The sequence below is a fragment of the Leptonotus elevatus genome, chromosome 6 (genome assembly GCF_054856555.1).
Source record: "Leptonotus elevatus isolate MCC_2025b chromosome 6, RoL_Lele_1.0, whole genome shotgun sequence".
In the NCBI taxonomy this organism is placed as follows: Eukaryota; Metazoa; Chordata; class Actinopteri; order Syngnathiformes; family Syngnathidae; genus Leptonotus; species Leptonotus elevatus.
The window spans coordinates 3,430,264-3,442,144 of NC_141244.1; the positions used below are offsets into that span (position 1 = coordinate 3,430,264).

Below are 11,881 nucleotides of genomic sequence, written 5' to 3' on the forward strand. Positions count from 1 at the left end.
CAGCCCTAGATATTATTAATATTGTGTGGTCCTATGGGGCAGCATTAGTTGATATTGTTGGGTATTACAATATGTTTAGAATTGCACTGCATCATAGAGAGGTAATATTTTGGTCATAATTAACATGTTTAAGTCAGCACCTTTCTGATGATTGTAATAGTGATTAATTTTTATGCATGCAACACTGTTCAATTTAATTTGATTGTGCAAGTGTACATAATGTTGTGGTTTACATTTAATTAAAAATCTCTGTTTCTGATGATCTAAACTAAAGAGTGAGTGAAAATAAATGAAATAATAACATATGTATGATATGTTTCCCTAAGTGACAGCAATAATTGCTTAGAGAGCAGTACAACAGGAAAGCAATTTTAGAGGACGTCTGTACAAAATGTCTCGTTTTAACATTAAGCTTCTTAAAGGGCAAGTCTGGTGCATATATGGATTTAAGAGGTTACAATCCAAAGTCCATCTGAAACTAATTACACTAAACATTGCCCGGCTTAGAGTAAATGTCCGATTTATTATATTCATATGACTTTTCACAATACCTTGTATCTCAACTTTCTCAAGAAAATGATGCTCTTAATCCTTCGTTCCATTGGGACAAAATGTGTACCAGCGCACAATGAAGCTCCCGCACATGCCCTCCAAACTATTCATTCCCCAGCCTATGACTCATACCATTCACAGATGACACGGCCTGTCTTGATCCACTGTGCTGTTGCCAGCTTATGAGTTAGCCTGGGCTCAGCGTGGATCACCATTGAAAACATGCACCTCACAGGGCTCGGCCTAACAAAAAGTTTTTATTTTTTTTCTAATGCTGCGTGGTATAAAACTGCAAATATCCTTCTGGCAATCACGCACATTCCCTCAGCATGAAGCAAACACTGAGGCCAATAAACAGGTCAGCAGAGGGTGCATGGAAATAGACACACATGTAGACACACTCACATGCACATAAATAAGGGTCTGGAAGTAAAAAATGTTTTTATTTCTTGCACAGATGATATGATTAATATAGGAAAGGATATGACAAGATGGATGGATGGATGGCTGGATGGATGGATGGATGGATGGATGGATGGATGGATGGATGGATGGATGGATGGATGGATGGATGGATGGATGGATGGATGGATGGATGGATAGATAGATAGATAGATAGATAGATAGATAGATAGATAGATAGATAGATAGATAGATAGATAGATAGATAGATAGATAGATAGATAGATAGATAGATAGATAGATAGAAATAAATGGGATGGGATAATTTCATAGTGAGGGATTGAGATGGTGGTGAAGAACAGATAATCACTCTGAGCAAGAGATGTCAGCTGTACATACACGACAAAGCAGGTCAGAGTTGTGGAGAGAGAAGGTTAAAAGACAAGGGCAGTGTATGCGTGTATGTGTGTGACTAATGTATATATATATATTTATATATATATATATATATATATATATATAAATACAACTTCCCCATTTTGACACTTTCTCAAAGCAGTCAACAGTCAAATTAGAGAACAAACTTGACAGCCAACAGTTAGACGATCATATTTAGATCAGCACCACATTTTACAACCTAATAACCATTGACTGCATATGCATGAATTTGGCCATCAATTTTCATGCATGAAAAGAGAAATTGCTAGAAATGTTGTTCTGTTGCACAAATAAATGAAAACATGACCTCCTACGTAAAATTACACCCCCCCCCCACCACCACCACCACCACGCACACACACACACCCGCACACACGCACCCCCACACACGAACACACACACACACCACCCAGTATCTTCGAAAATATCAATAACACCACGCTTCTTCCTATTTGCTGCAGATGTTATTACTTATGTTGTTTCGCTTCACAGAATCTAAAGAGCAGCGGGCTCAAGAGCTTTTTGGGTAAAACTTGATACAGTGGTCCTTCACTTATTGCAGATTCACTCTATCGCGGATTTTTATTTGGGTCAATTTACGCTGCTATTTTTGTCCTTTTATGTAGTATTTGACTAAATAAAAACAGGTCTTTCTTTTATTCATCACAATTTATTACACATTTTTAAACAAAATATAGAATATTTGTTAAATTAAGAAACGTTGAAAAAAAAAAGTTTACATTTTAATTCTTTTAATTCTTAACAAGTCAGTGTCCCATCACTGGTGACTATATTTAGAACAGACCACAGTTACTCTTACACTGGCACCCACACAGTAAGGTCAATGCATGTGTCTCAGTTGCTTATTTTGCTGTGACCGTCAACTTGCCATCTATTTGGTGTGACTTTGCCATGCTAACCGCTAAGCTAAAAGCGCTCGCAAGGCGTGTCTGTCTCAAGGAGACGGTGTGCACATTGCGTACGCACAGCCTAAAATGTGCACATTTGTGTTATTCATAACAGCTTGTAGATGTCTACAAGCAATCAAGGTATTCAACGGCAGACCAAGAATTTCTCACTCCTCTGATTGAACAATCAGAGACATTCATGGCAAAATAACGCTAGTAGGAGAGTTGCCGATCACAGCAAAATACCCACTGCCTAAACAATCGCGAGGAAAATACATTTTCCAACAACAACATTTGCCTGTTGATGTGCAAAGCATCTTGCCACGAACTGGCTGCTACCAAATCATCGGTTAACTTTTTTGCCTCTACGACACGAGGATCAATCACACAGAAGAAAATAATGGACTTTCTTGACTCATGCAATTTGCAAGAGCACAAACAGCTATGGGGGGTCACTGACTTTGGAAAGTTTGTGTTTTCCTTGTATTTATCCATTAAGCCTTAAACAATTATGTTACAATTAGACCTTGCAGGGCAACACTACCTCACCATTTTTTTTTTCTTCATTTCAAGCTGTGTCACTTATACAGTTGAGCTATATTTGCACATTGTTTGTGTTTCAATTGGGGGGAAATTTTTGAAATTTGTGTGCAATGAAAATGATATTATTTAGAGGCAATCACAAATATTTAGTTCAGTAATTATTACCAATATCGTCCAAAATATCATCACCGCAAATTCCCTTGAAATATCATGATAACATTTTTAAGCTATATCGTCCACCCCGTCATACATAATGTATAATATATATTTTCCTATGGCTGTCTTGTTGTTTCTTATGAAGCCACGGACAGACAATGACTGCACAATGGGAATCAAACACCACAACCCAGGAAGTTTCAATCACTAGAGGGCCACGGCAGATTTTTCTATCAGTTGTTGCCTGGCAACAAGCAAGGTAGTCCCCAGGTTTTCTCAATGTGTGTGTGGCAAACTCTGGATTATATTATTAATCTACATGGGGAGTCTTTTCTTTTGACAAAACACTTTTTAGCATTTCTTTACAATGGGCCGTTCCTATGTCCTCCACTATTGTGCCAAGATTGTTCAGCTCTGCAGGGACCCATGTCAGGCCCTCTCTTATAGATAGAGACTAGACGGGAGACACAAAGGACTGTATAGACCTTGCAAAGCTCCCATGAAAATCTGCTTTGTCAAGAAAATACCATCAGACCTTTTAGAAAACATATGGTCCAGCCTAAACAGCCCAGGAGACATTTATTGTATTAAAATAAATCGAGCCAGATTACCTGAGTTTAGTTTTTCCAAGTCAGCAATTTCTTGAGAGACATACTGCTAATGCCGTACCCAAACACACACGCTAGATATTTACTGGAACCTCAAAATGCCTTAAAAGTCAGACATTTGTGAAATTGACTACAATTCATCTTTCAGTTTTGTTTTTTTGCCAGGTAAAAAACACATTAAATATGTTGGGAAGTAGGTGTACTGAATTGTTGAGATACAGTATAGTGTAAAACTCTTTTCATCCTCTCAGTTTCCGGGATTTCTGGGGCGGGGCTAAAACAGGGATGAGCTGATGCAGCCAAGGAGCAGCATGAGTTGCCGCTCCCCACTATAAAGAGTAGTGAGTGCCCTCCTTTCATCTGTGGCTAATCGGCAATTTGGCTCAATGGCCACTTCCTTAGTGATAACAAGTTGGCCCATTTCTACAACTACAACATGCAGCTAGCCATCAAACTATGCAAACAACAACAAAAAATATTTTCCCTTAAGTGTTATGTGTTTTGTGTTATTTGGTCTATAATGTCTCTTGTGTGTGCATGCATGAGCGGCGCACATAGCAAAATAGCGGCAAAACAGGTGTCCGCCACATAAACACGTGATGTTGTGGCTACAGACCTAAACATAATCAAAAGCCAGTGCTGTATCGTGTACAGGGCCTTCAATTTGGCATTAGAAAGTTTGACACTGATATAGCAACACATGGAAGCTAAAATGTGATTGGACCAAAAAACAACAACACAAACACAAATGACTACAAAATACACAGTCAAGACACACGCTATGGAATGAAGACTGTTGGAAGTATATTATATAATATTATACTATACTAATATTATATAATATTTTACAAATGTATACAATGTTTTATATTCAAGTCAGGGCTTTTTATTATGTTTAGGCCTTGAAAGCCCTGACGGTACTCCACTATCAAAAGCATTGACCTGCATTTAAAACTTTGTATACATTTGTAAAATATTGCAAACATTTATTTTCAACAGTCGGTGGGTGATTTGAGATCAATAGTAAAACATTTACTTTCTTTAGGTGCTGGCTAGCTGCTGCTGGCTCCTTCACCAGTCGGGTTGACTTTTGACAGCTCACTCTTTGTAAATGTTATTTATGTCCTCCGCTGAATGACGGTCGCCACTTTCCAATCCATTCCCTCTGAGTCGCTTTTAAACTGGCAGTGTTGGGGAAGCCTGTCATTTGAATGAATGGCCAATTTCTTTCCCGCGATGAGCAACTTGCTCGTCACTCATCAATATAACATAAAGCTAACTGCAAACTTCCATGGCCCAAATGGCAGCGATGACCACATGGGTTGCTCACAATACCTCGGCTGCAACCGCAGCCACAGGCCACACCTGTTTAGTTGGTCATTATCCTATCCCTGAGCAAAAGTGAGGACATTTTGAGTCGACAGCAAATGGCAAAATGGCCACCCCCTGAAAATTGATAAAAAGGGGTGGATTTTGCTCCTTAACTCATATTCTACAAGCACAATGTTAACCTTAATGCTGTGTTTAGACTAGTGGGGGCTGCATACAACATATGATTGTAAAGAACATATTTGGGTTGACTTCCTTTTTAACCCATTAAGGCCAGGAGCGCGTGACCGCGCTTCTCCTTTTAAACTCGGGAGAGCGGATATGTCATTTTGTTTTGACCAATCCTTGGTCTTTTAGCCATTTAATGAATCAGAATATGCACGAGAGGGTGATGTGGGCCTCGTAGCATGTTCTGGAATTGTATTCGAGGGTTTATGGTTGATGCAGATTCGCGGGAATTATGAAATAAATGACGCGATTGAAGATTGAAGTGTAAGGAGTCAACAGTGACATTTTGTTAAGAAATAGGTTTGTAGACAATGAGGATGTTGAAAATTTTGACAGCTTTGCAACGGAATGGATGACAAATAATTACCACTCGATCCCCCGAGGTTATAACAACTGCGCTCCAGTTTTGTAGGTAATTATATTTGGAGTTATATACCCGCAGATGCGACATTTGTTTGTTGATTTAAAACAAAATGTATATTGAAGGTTTATAATAACAAACTTAGTTTTGTGTGAACGCCACAGGTGTAAGCTCTGAAATGTTTTTGGAATTATGTTTCTATCTGCTTCAGGAGCTGAGATATCAAATATTTTTAATATTGTTGAATTTCCAGGAAAACTTCAGGTTTTTGGAGGCATGTTTTGCCAGGCACTTTCAGCCTTAATGGGTTAAAGGTAAAGTCTTAATGCCAAATGTGTGTATGAGACATGAGAAAAAGTCACCCACAATTTTTTTTTAAGAAAGAGTACAAGTACAAATAATATGATACAAATAATATGATACAATTATTATGATACAATTATTACTTTGATAAAAATGCAATGACTAAATCTCGTAAAAAATAAATAAAAATTCGCAAGCCGTGACACCTCCCTCATGGCGACGCCCCCTTCTTTGACCCTGTGCATACAGTACGTAATCAGACCAATCTAATCTGACGTTGATGTGCATCCTCCCGTTATTTTCAACCAAAAGTCTGCAACGCAACGTGACGGCATAATCTAAACGAATCATAACATTTACATGAATCAGCACCAAAAAAAACCCGACATGCACACACACAACCAGATAGTAAACAATGTGGCTTGATCATGTCATGTCCGCCGGTTTGGTCGCGGTAATTGCACCGCTGGGAAGATTTTCAGCGCGTAATTCAAAATCCATCAAATACTCTATTAATATATATTGATTCAAGTGTCTGCGATTGGCTGGCAACCAGTTTAGGGTGTACCCTGCCTACTGCCCGAAGCCAGCTGGGATAGGCTCCAGCGCCCCCCGCGACCCTTGTGAGGACAAGCGGTTAAGAAAATGGATGGATGGATGATTCAAGCGTTTGTTTGTTTTTTACAAAATATTTTTAAAAATTTAAATCGTATCACATTCAATATCGCCGTCACCATTACAGGTAAGAAAATGTTAGTGTTTTTACATTTTAATATTAACAGTAGTTAACTTATCAAACTTTTTTTCTCAGTGGCCTGTAGAGTATTTTAGTTCCTATGAAAAAGTTTGTTTTGAAATCTTAACATTCTATATTTGACCTTAGAGGTTGTATTGTACCATAATGGAATGTTAGTTGTCTTTGTCTGCGTATAGAAACAATGGAGACACCAACAAATATATAATGCGCCTTCTTCCAGAAGAGCTTCATATTGTTTATATTTCCTCAGCTGGAGTTTCAGGAAGTGTTTGACTGTGGTTTAAACTGGCAGGATGCAAAAATGCATGCGTTGACGCTATAAACATATTTGCGGCACCTGGAAGTTGCCGGAACCAATATTTTGTTTTTCCGCACAGACACTTATTGCTGATGGACTCCGACCGGTATTCACCACTACTAAGATGCTTCTTAGGGTTTCTTTGTGGTCTCTTTAGTTTGAAAAGGGAGAAATTTAGCATCGCTACATGTCTTATGTAAGTTATTTGAAGAACCTTTCTGTGCGGTTTAGTATGCTGCATCAATGGCCATTGTAGGCTTCGACAACTCAATATGTTTGAACGAGACAAGCAAATACGTCAGGATCCGTAAACATATGATGAAGATAAAGCACTATTTAAGTGAACTCCATTTACCATTTAATATTTTGATCAAATTGGATTTTTTTTAATGTTGGCCTAAGAAGTGATTTTCAGGAAAAGTACAATAAGTGATTAGAGTTTATTTAGGGCTACTGCTAATCACAATTGTTAATCGTTTAGCATAGGCAAATTTTGTTGGTGTTTGTGTAATATGTGCATATGTGTGCAGAAGATAAAGAATAATGAGTATTTATATCCACTAAATTCAATTCATGTTCAACCTTAGTGGACTTAAAAATAATAATAATATACAAATTAAAAAAATTCACATTTTTTTCCAAATTTTTTTAGGGGCGAGTCGATGAAATAATTGATGGAGACTCGATAAAAAAAAAAAGTCGTTAGTGACAGCATTAAAAGAATCATTATTTTTGCTGCTCTGAAAACCACAAAAATCTGTGATGATGTTTAGACCAAACTGTGTTGGAAGATTTGGGTCCTTTGACATGGTGCAGGTGCAGGAGAAATTATTTAATCAGTTGAGTTGAGTAGAGATCGTATGTCATGATTAAAATTAAAACGACATTTCCTGGCAGTACATTGAGTAACTTGTCTAACATCTGGTTGCCACAGATTCACCATCTTAAGAGTGGTTAAGTAATAGCTCAACACCCATTTGAAAACATGATTTAAGATTTTCATGATTTCATGAGAATGAAACAATTATTCACTTGAAATTAGATGCTAATTAGGGTCACAGACTAGTGAGATGAAGAATCTATCCTTCCAGACACCAAAGACCCTAACGGGAACAAAGTGTTGATTATTGCACACAACTAATCTCCAATTTCATGTTTAAGAAAACAGTCATATAAAAATACCAAGGACCTATGTGTGCCGGTGGTATTCAAGGTCGTTTTTTTTATTATAATCGAAGCCAATGCTTATGTCTGCTAATGAGCAGATTGGGAATGTTGAGCATGGACAATTGTGGTGCACTGCACGCATGACGAATCCACTGCTGAAGCAGCTGGTTAAAAGTGAAAACATTAAGAAGTAAAAAAACAAGCCAAAAAAAGAGAGAGAGAAATATTTTCTTGGCTTTATTCTATTCAAATATTATTTGACAGTTATGACCACAATACTGTTGACCAGTGTATTGGAGCTGTTAAACAAAACCTTTACAAAGCTGTGGCTTCTATTTGTTATTGATTTGCACTTGCTTTGGCCCCGGGATAAACATTTTCATAATGCAATTGTATCTAGTATGTAATATACATTTTTATTCTCAATATTCTTCCAACATGAATATATTGACAGAGAAGGCAATTAAGATATTTTAGTTGCACAAGACATAAAGAAATAAACAGCAAGCAAAGCTGCGGTTAAATTTATGAAGTGTTGGTGAGAGAGACGTTATCTTTATTCATTCTGGATGTGCTTCCCAAGTAAATGTGAAATGTACCCAGTGCCAGCCCACAGAGCTTTGAGCGCACACATGTTCCACGTATGTGGAGCACATGGGGCCAGTAAAACTTGAGTGATCCCTCATTGGACGTTAAGAAAAGGCCACTGTCAACAGTGGCTGTTTATAACCGGTGATAATGGCCTCCATATAACACAATGGTAGGCTAATTATGCATGTGACTATGAAGCTGGAAACAAGGTGTGTGATACGAACTGAACGTTTTACATCGATGTGTCTGACAATAAAAATGTGTCCTGCTTTTTTCAGCACCAAAGTGGCAGCAAATTAATGTTTCATTGCATTGCCTCAAGTGTGATGTAAACAGGTGGTCAAAACTACACTATCGTGACCATTGTTAAATGTTGGGGATTCTTCTAATCACTCGACTTTTTTTGCAGCACTTAACTGCATCATACAGTATGTAGCAGCAGTCTTGAGTTTAAAATCTCTTTTAAAATGTCTTCTCTTTTTGTGCAGACTATGGAAATACAGTGGTACCTCGGAGTTAGAACATAATTTGTTCCTGCGAAGTATTCAAAGTCCGAATTGTTCAACCTTCCAATAGGAAATAATGTAAATGCAATTAATTTGTTCCCAAGCTCCAAAAACAGAAAATTCCTATTTTAATTTCTATTTAAACAATAACAATACCTTACCTTACCTGTTGTGGTGCGATGGCATCAGTGGATGATAAATGCTATGTTAATGCTAGCTTTAGTTCAGTGCTGAGTTTGTGTATTTTACATTGGGCATATTGTTAGACTACTAAGCGGTCCTTGCATGCGTTGTTTAACGTCAGGCACGTTGTTGAACAGCTAAGAGGGGTCCTCGTGCCAGTATTTACAGAAGTAGTCACGGTAGTTACAACTGCGCGATAATCTACTTCCTAATTCCACTGGATTTCATAGCACTGTATGTTTTTCTTTGCTGCCACTGGCACTGTTGTCTTTCCTTGGGCCCATGGCGAAGAAAATTGTCGTGGAAAAATCAAAATGCAATCGCGAGTATGGAGAACCTACGGGAGTATTCACGATTTGACTGGAAATGAGCAGTGCATCGTCTCAACTACCGCAACGTGAGCATTCGGCATTGCTCTGCTTCGCTTGGCTACCCGTTTTCAAGGTATGTTCGGCTTAGCTTGCTTTGCTTGGGTGTTCGAACTCCGAAAATGAGTTCAAACTCTGAGGCATTTTTTACTCAGATTTTTTGGTTGAAGTCTGAATTGTACTCTGAGGTTCCACTGTACTATATGATGTACTGATCGTGCAGTACATTCTTTCCTAAACAATTTTATTATTTGGATTTCCATGATTTATTGACACAGAAGCTCAGATGAAAATCACCAGATAACTTAACTCATTTCCACATATAATTGACCCCCATCCTGAAAAGGTATTACTCACTCTGGATTTTAATTATTCATTGTGCCAAAAGTAATACATTACTTTGTTAAAGCAAAAATAAAAAAAACAAGTAATTACTGTATTAACACACCTTAATAGTTTTCACATAATTCATTTAAATAGAATTTAACATTGTGTAAAAAAGTAACATAAATTAAAAGAGTCGGCAATAATATACAGTATGTCTGTCATTGTTTATGAAACCATTTTCTGTTTTACTTTCATATTGTTTTTGTCCTGTCTTTCTTTGCTCCATGCACCTTAACTTCTTGTCCTGTTGTCAACCTGTGTGTGCGTTAAGTCCCCAGAGCATTTACAGCCCAGAGTGTGTCGGAAAACTGGACAGCTTTGAAGCCCCACCCCTTGCCAGTTTGCATCAGGACTTTCTGCTTTTAAAGGGGCAGCTGCTAGCCATTAGTAATAAGCTTCACTTCGACTGCTTTCTTTGTACAGGTAAAGCAGGGTACACAGATACTAAAAGTAATTCCTTCACACACCCTGCACCACAGGATAAGCACTCAGAATAATCTTTCAGAGACATAATAATAACATAATTATTGTAACTTGTATTACAACCATAATATTTGGGCCTTTGCCAACTTTCATCGGAATTGGGGGAAAATACTCAAACTCAGCATCTGTGCATCTCGCTTAAAACAAAGGTTGTAGCTCAATTTTATTCTACTTTGATGGCAAATGTTACATTACAAAAAACTTGCTTCTTGTAATTCTGTCTTGGTGTTTTATGGACTGTTTGGTCTAACCTCTGAATTTATACACTGAGGATCTAAACCACTGTTAGGCCACACATATAATTATCAAAAAAATTCCAGGCCACAGACGCAGCGGTCACGGCCTGGACAGGATCTGATACAGATGTAGACTGTTTCTTGAGTAGTTTGTTCTGTGTCTAGCATTATTTATTTATTTATTTTTATTCTACTTTTTGAGTTGAATTTAATGCATACAACAAGTTTTAATTGATTGATATGTAAAAAATTGTCACGGGAAGCTGCTTCTGTTGCTGCTCAGAGCCCCAGACCTCAAGGTATGGAATAAAAAACATTTGGATATCATGACATTTATAATATGAGTACAATATGCACTCATATAGTGTGACTTTTCACATATTCCCTGCTTTCAAAAATTTAACAAATACAAGACAAAGTGTTTATATCAGAATAAGTTTGTCAAACAAATATGTTTCCATTTAATAAAGGTCATAGGAGGCATCCATTCATGTGCTGCAGGCAAAGGGAGAACCATTCCCTCTGCCCTACCAACTGTGTTTCTTCCCTATAATGAGCAGTGAAGAAAGAAGCCCAAGAAGAAAGAAGTCAGATTTAAAGTTTACAAATAAAAAATATGAAGCCAGCACTGTACAACATCCGGACCAATAGCAATACGACATGTCTGAGGGACAATCTTAGCAGGGAAACAACCAATCTTTCTGTAATTAATGTTGCTTTTATTTTTAATATTTTTCGATATTTTTTATGTTAAATAATTCAATATAAGTACATGCACTTTATTTGACTCCATACTCTTTCTTTCTTCAAACTAAAAAACAGTTGACACATAGGGAAACAAACAAGTGCTTTTTCTCACGTTTGATATTTTTTGTTTTGTCAAAAGTGTCAGGTTTATTTCTGTATTTATCTGCAGTACAAAAATAGATTGGTTAGTTGCTACATAAAAGCCCCAAAAAGTGGTTAAGAAGCACAATTAGGAGAAGATATATACACACACTCCATACAACAAATAGTGAGTCCATGTCAGTGATATCTGCTTTTATTGTGCATCCTGAAAAAGGTTTTGTGTTTTTT

At 37.4% G+C, this 11,881-nt stretch overlaps 1 long non-coding RNA gene across 1 annotated transcript; it reads left to right on the forward strand.

Moving 5' to 3' along the window:
- The first annotated feature begins 10,454 nt into the window (after positions 1-10,454).
- LOC147171818 (uncharacterized) lies at positions 10,455-11,586 on the forward strand. The gene is made up of 2 exons (XR_015095333.1): positions 10,455-10,508; positions 11,275-11,586. It is a non-coding gene; the product is annotated as an uncharacterized LOC147171818 (long non-coding RNA).
- The last annotated feature ends 295 nt before the right edge of the window (positions 11,587-11,881 follow it).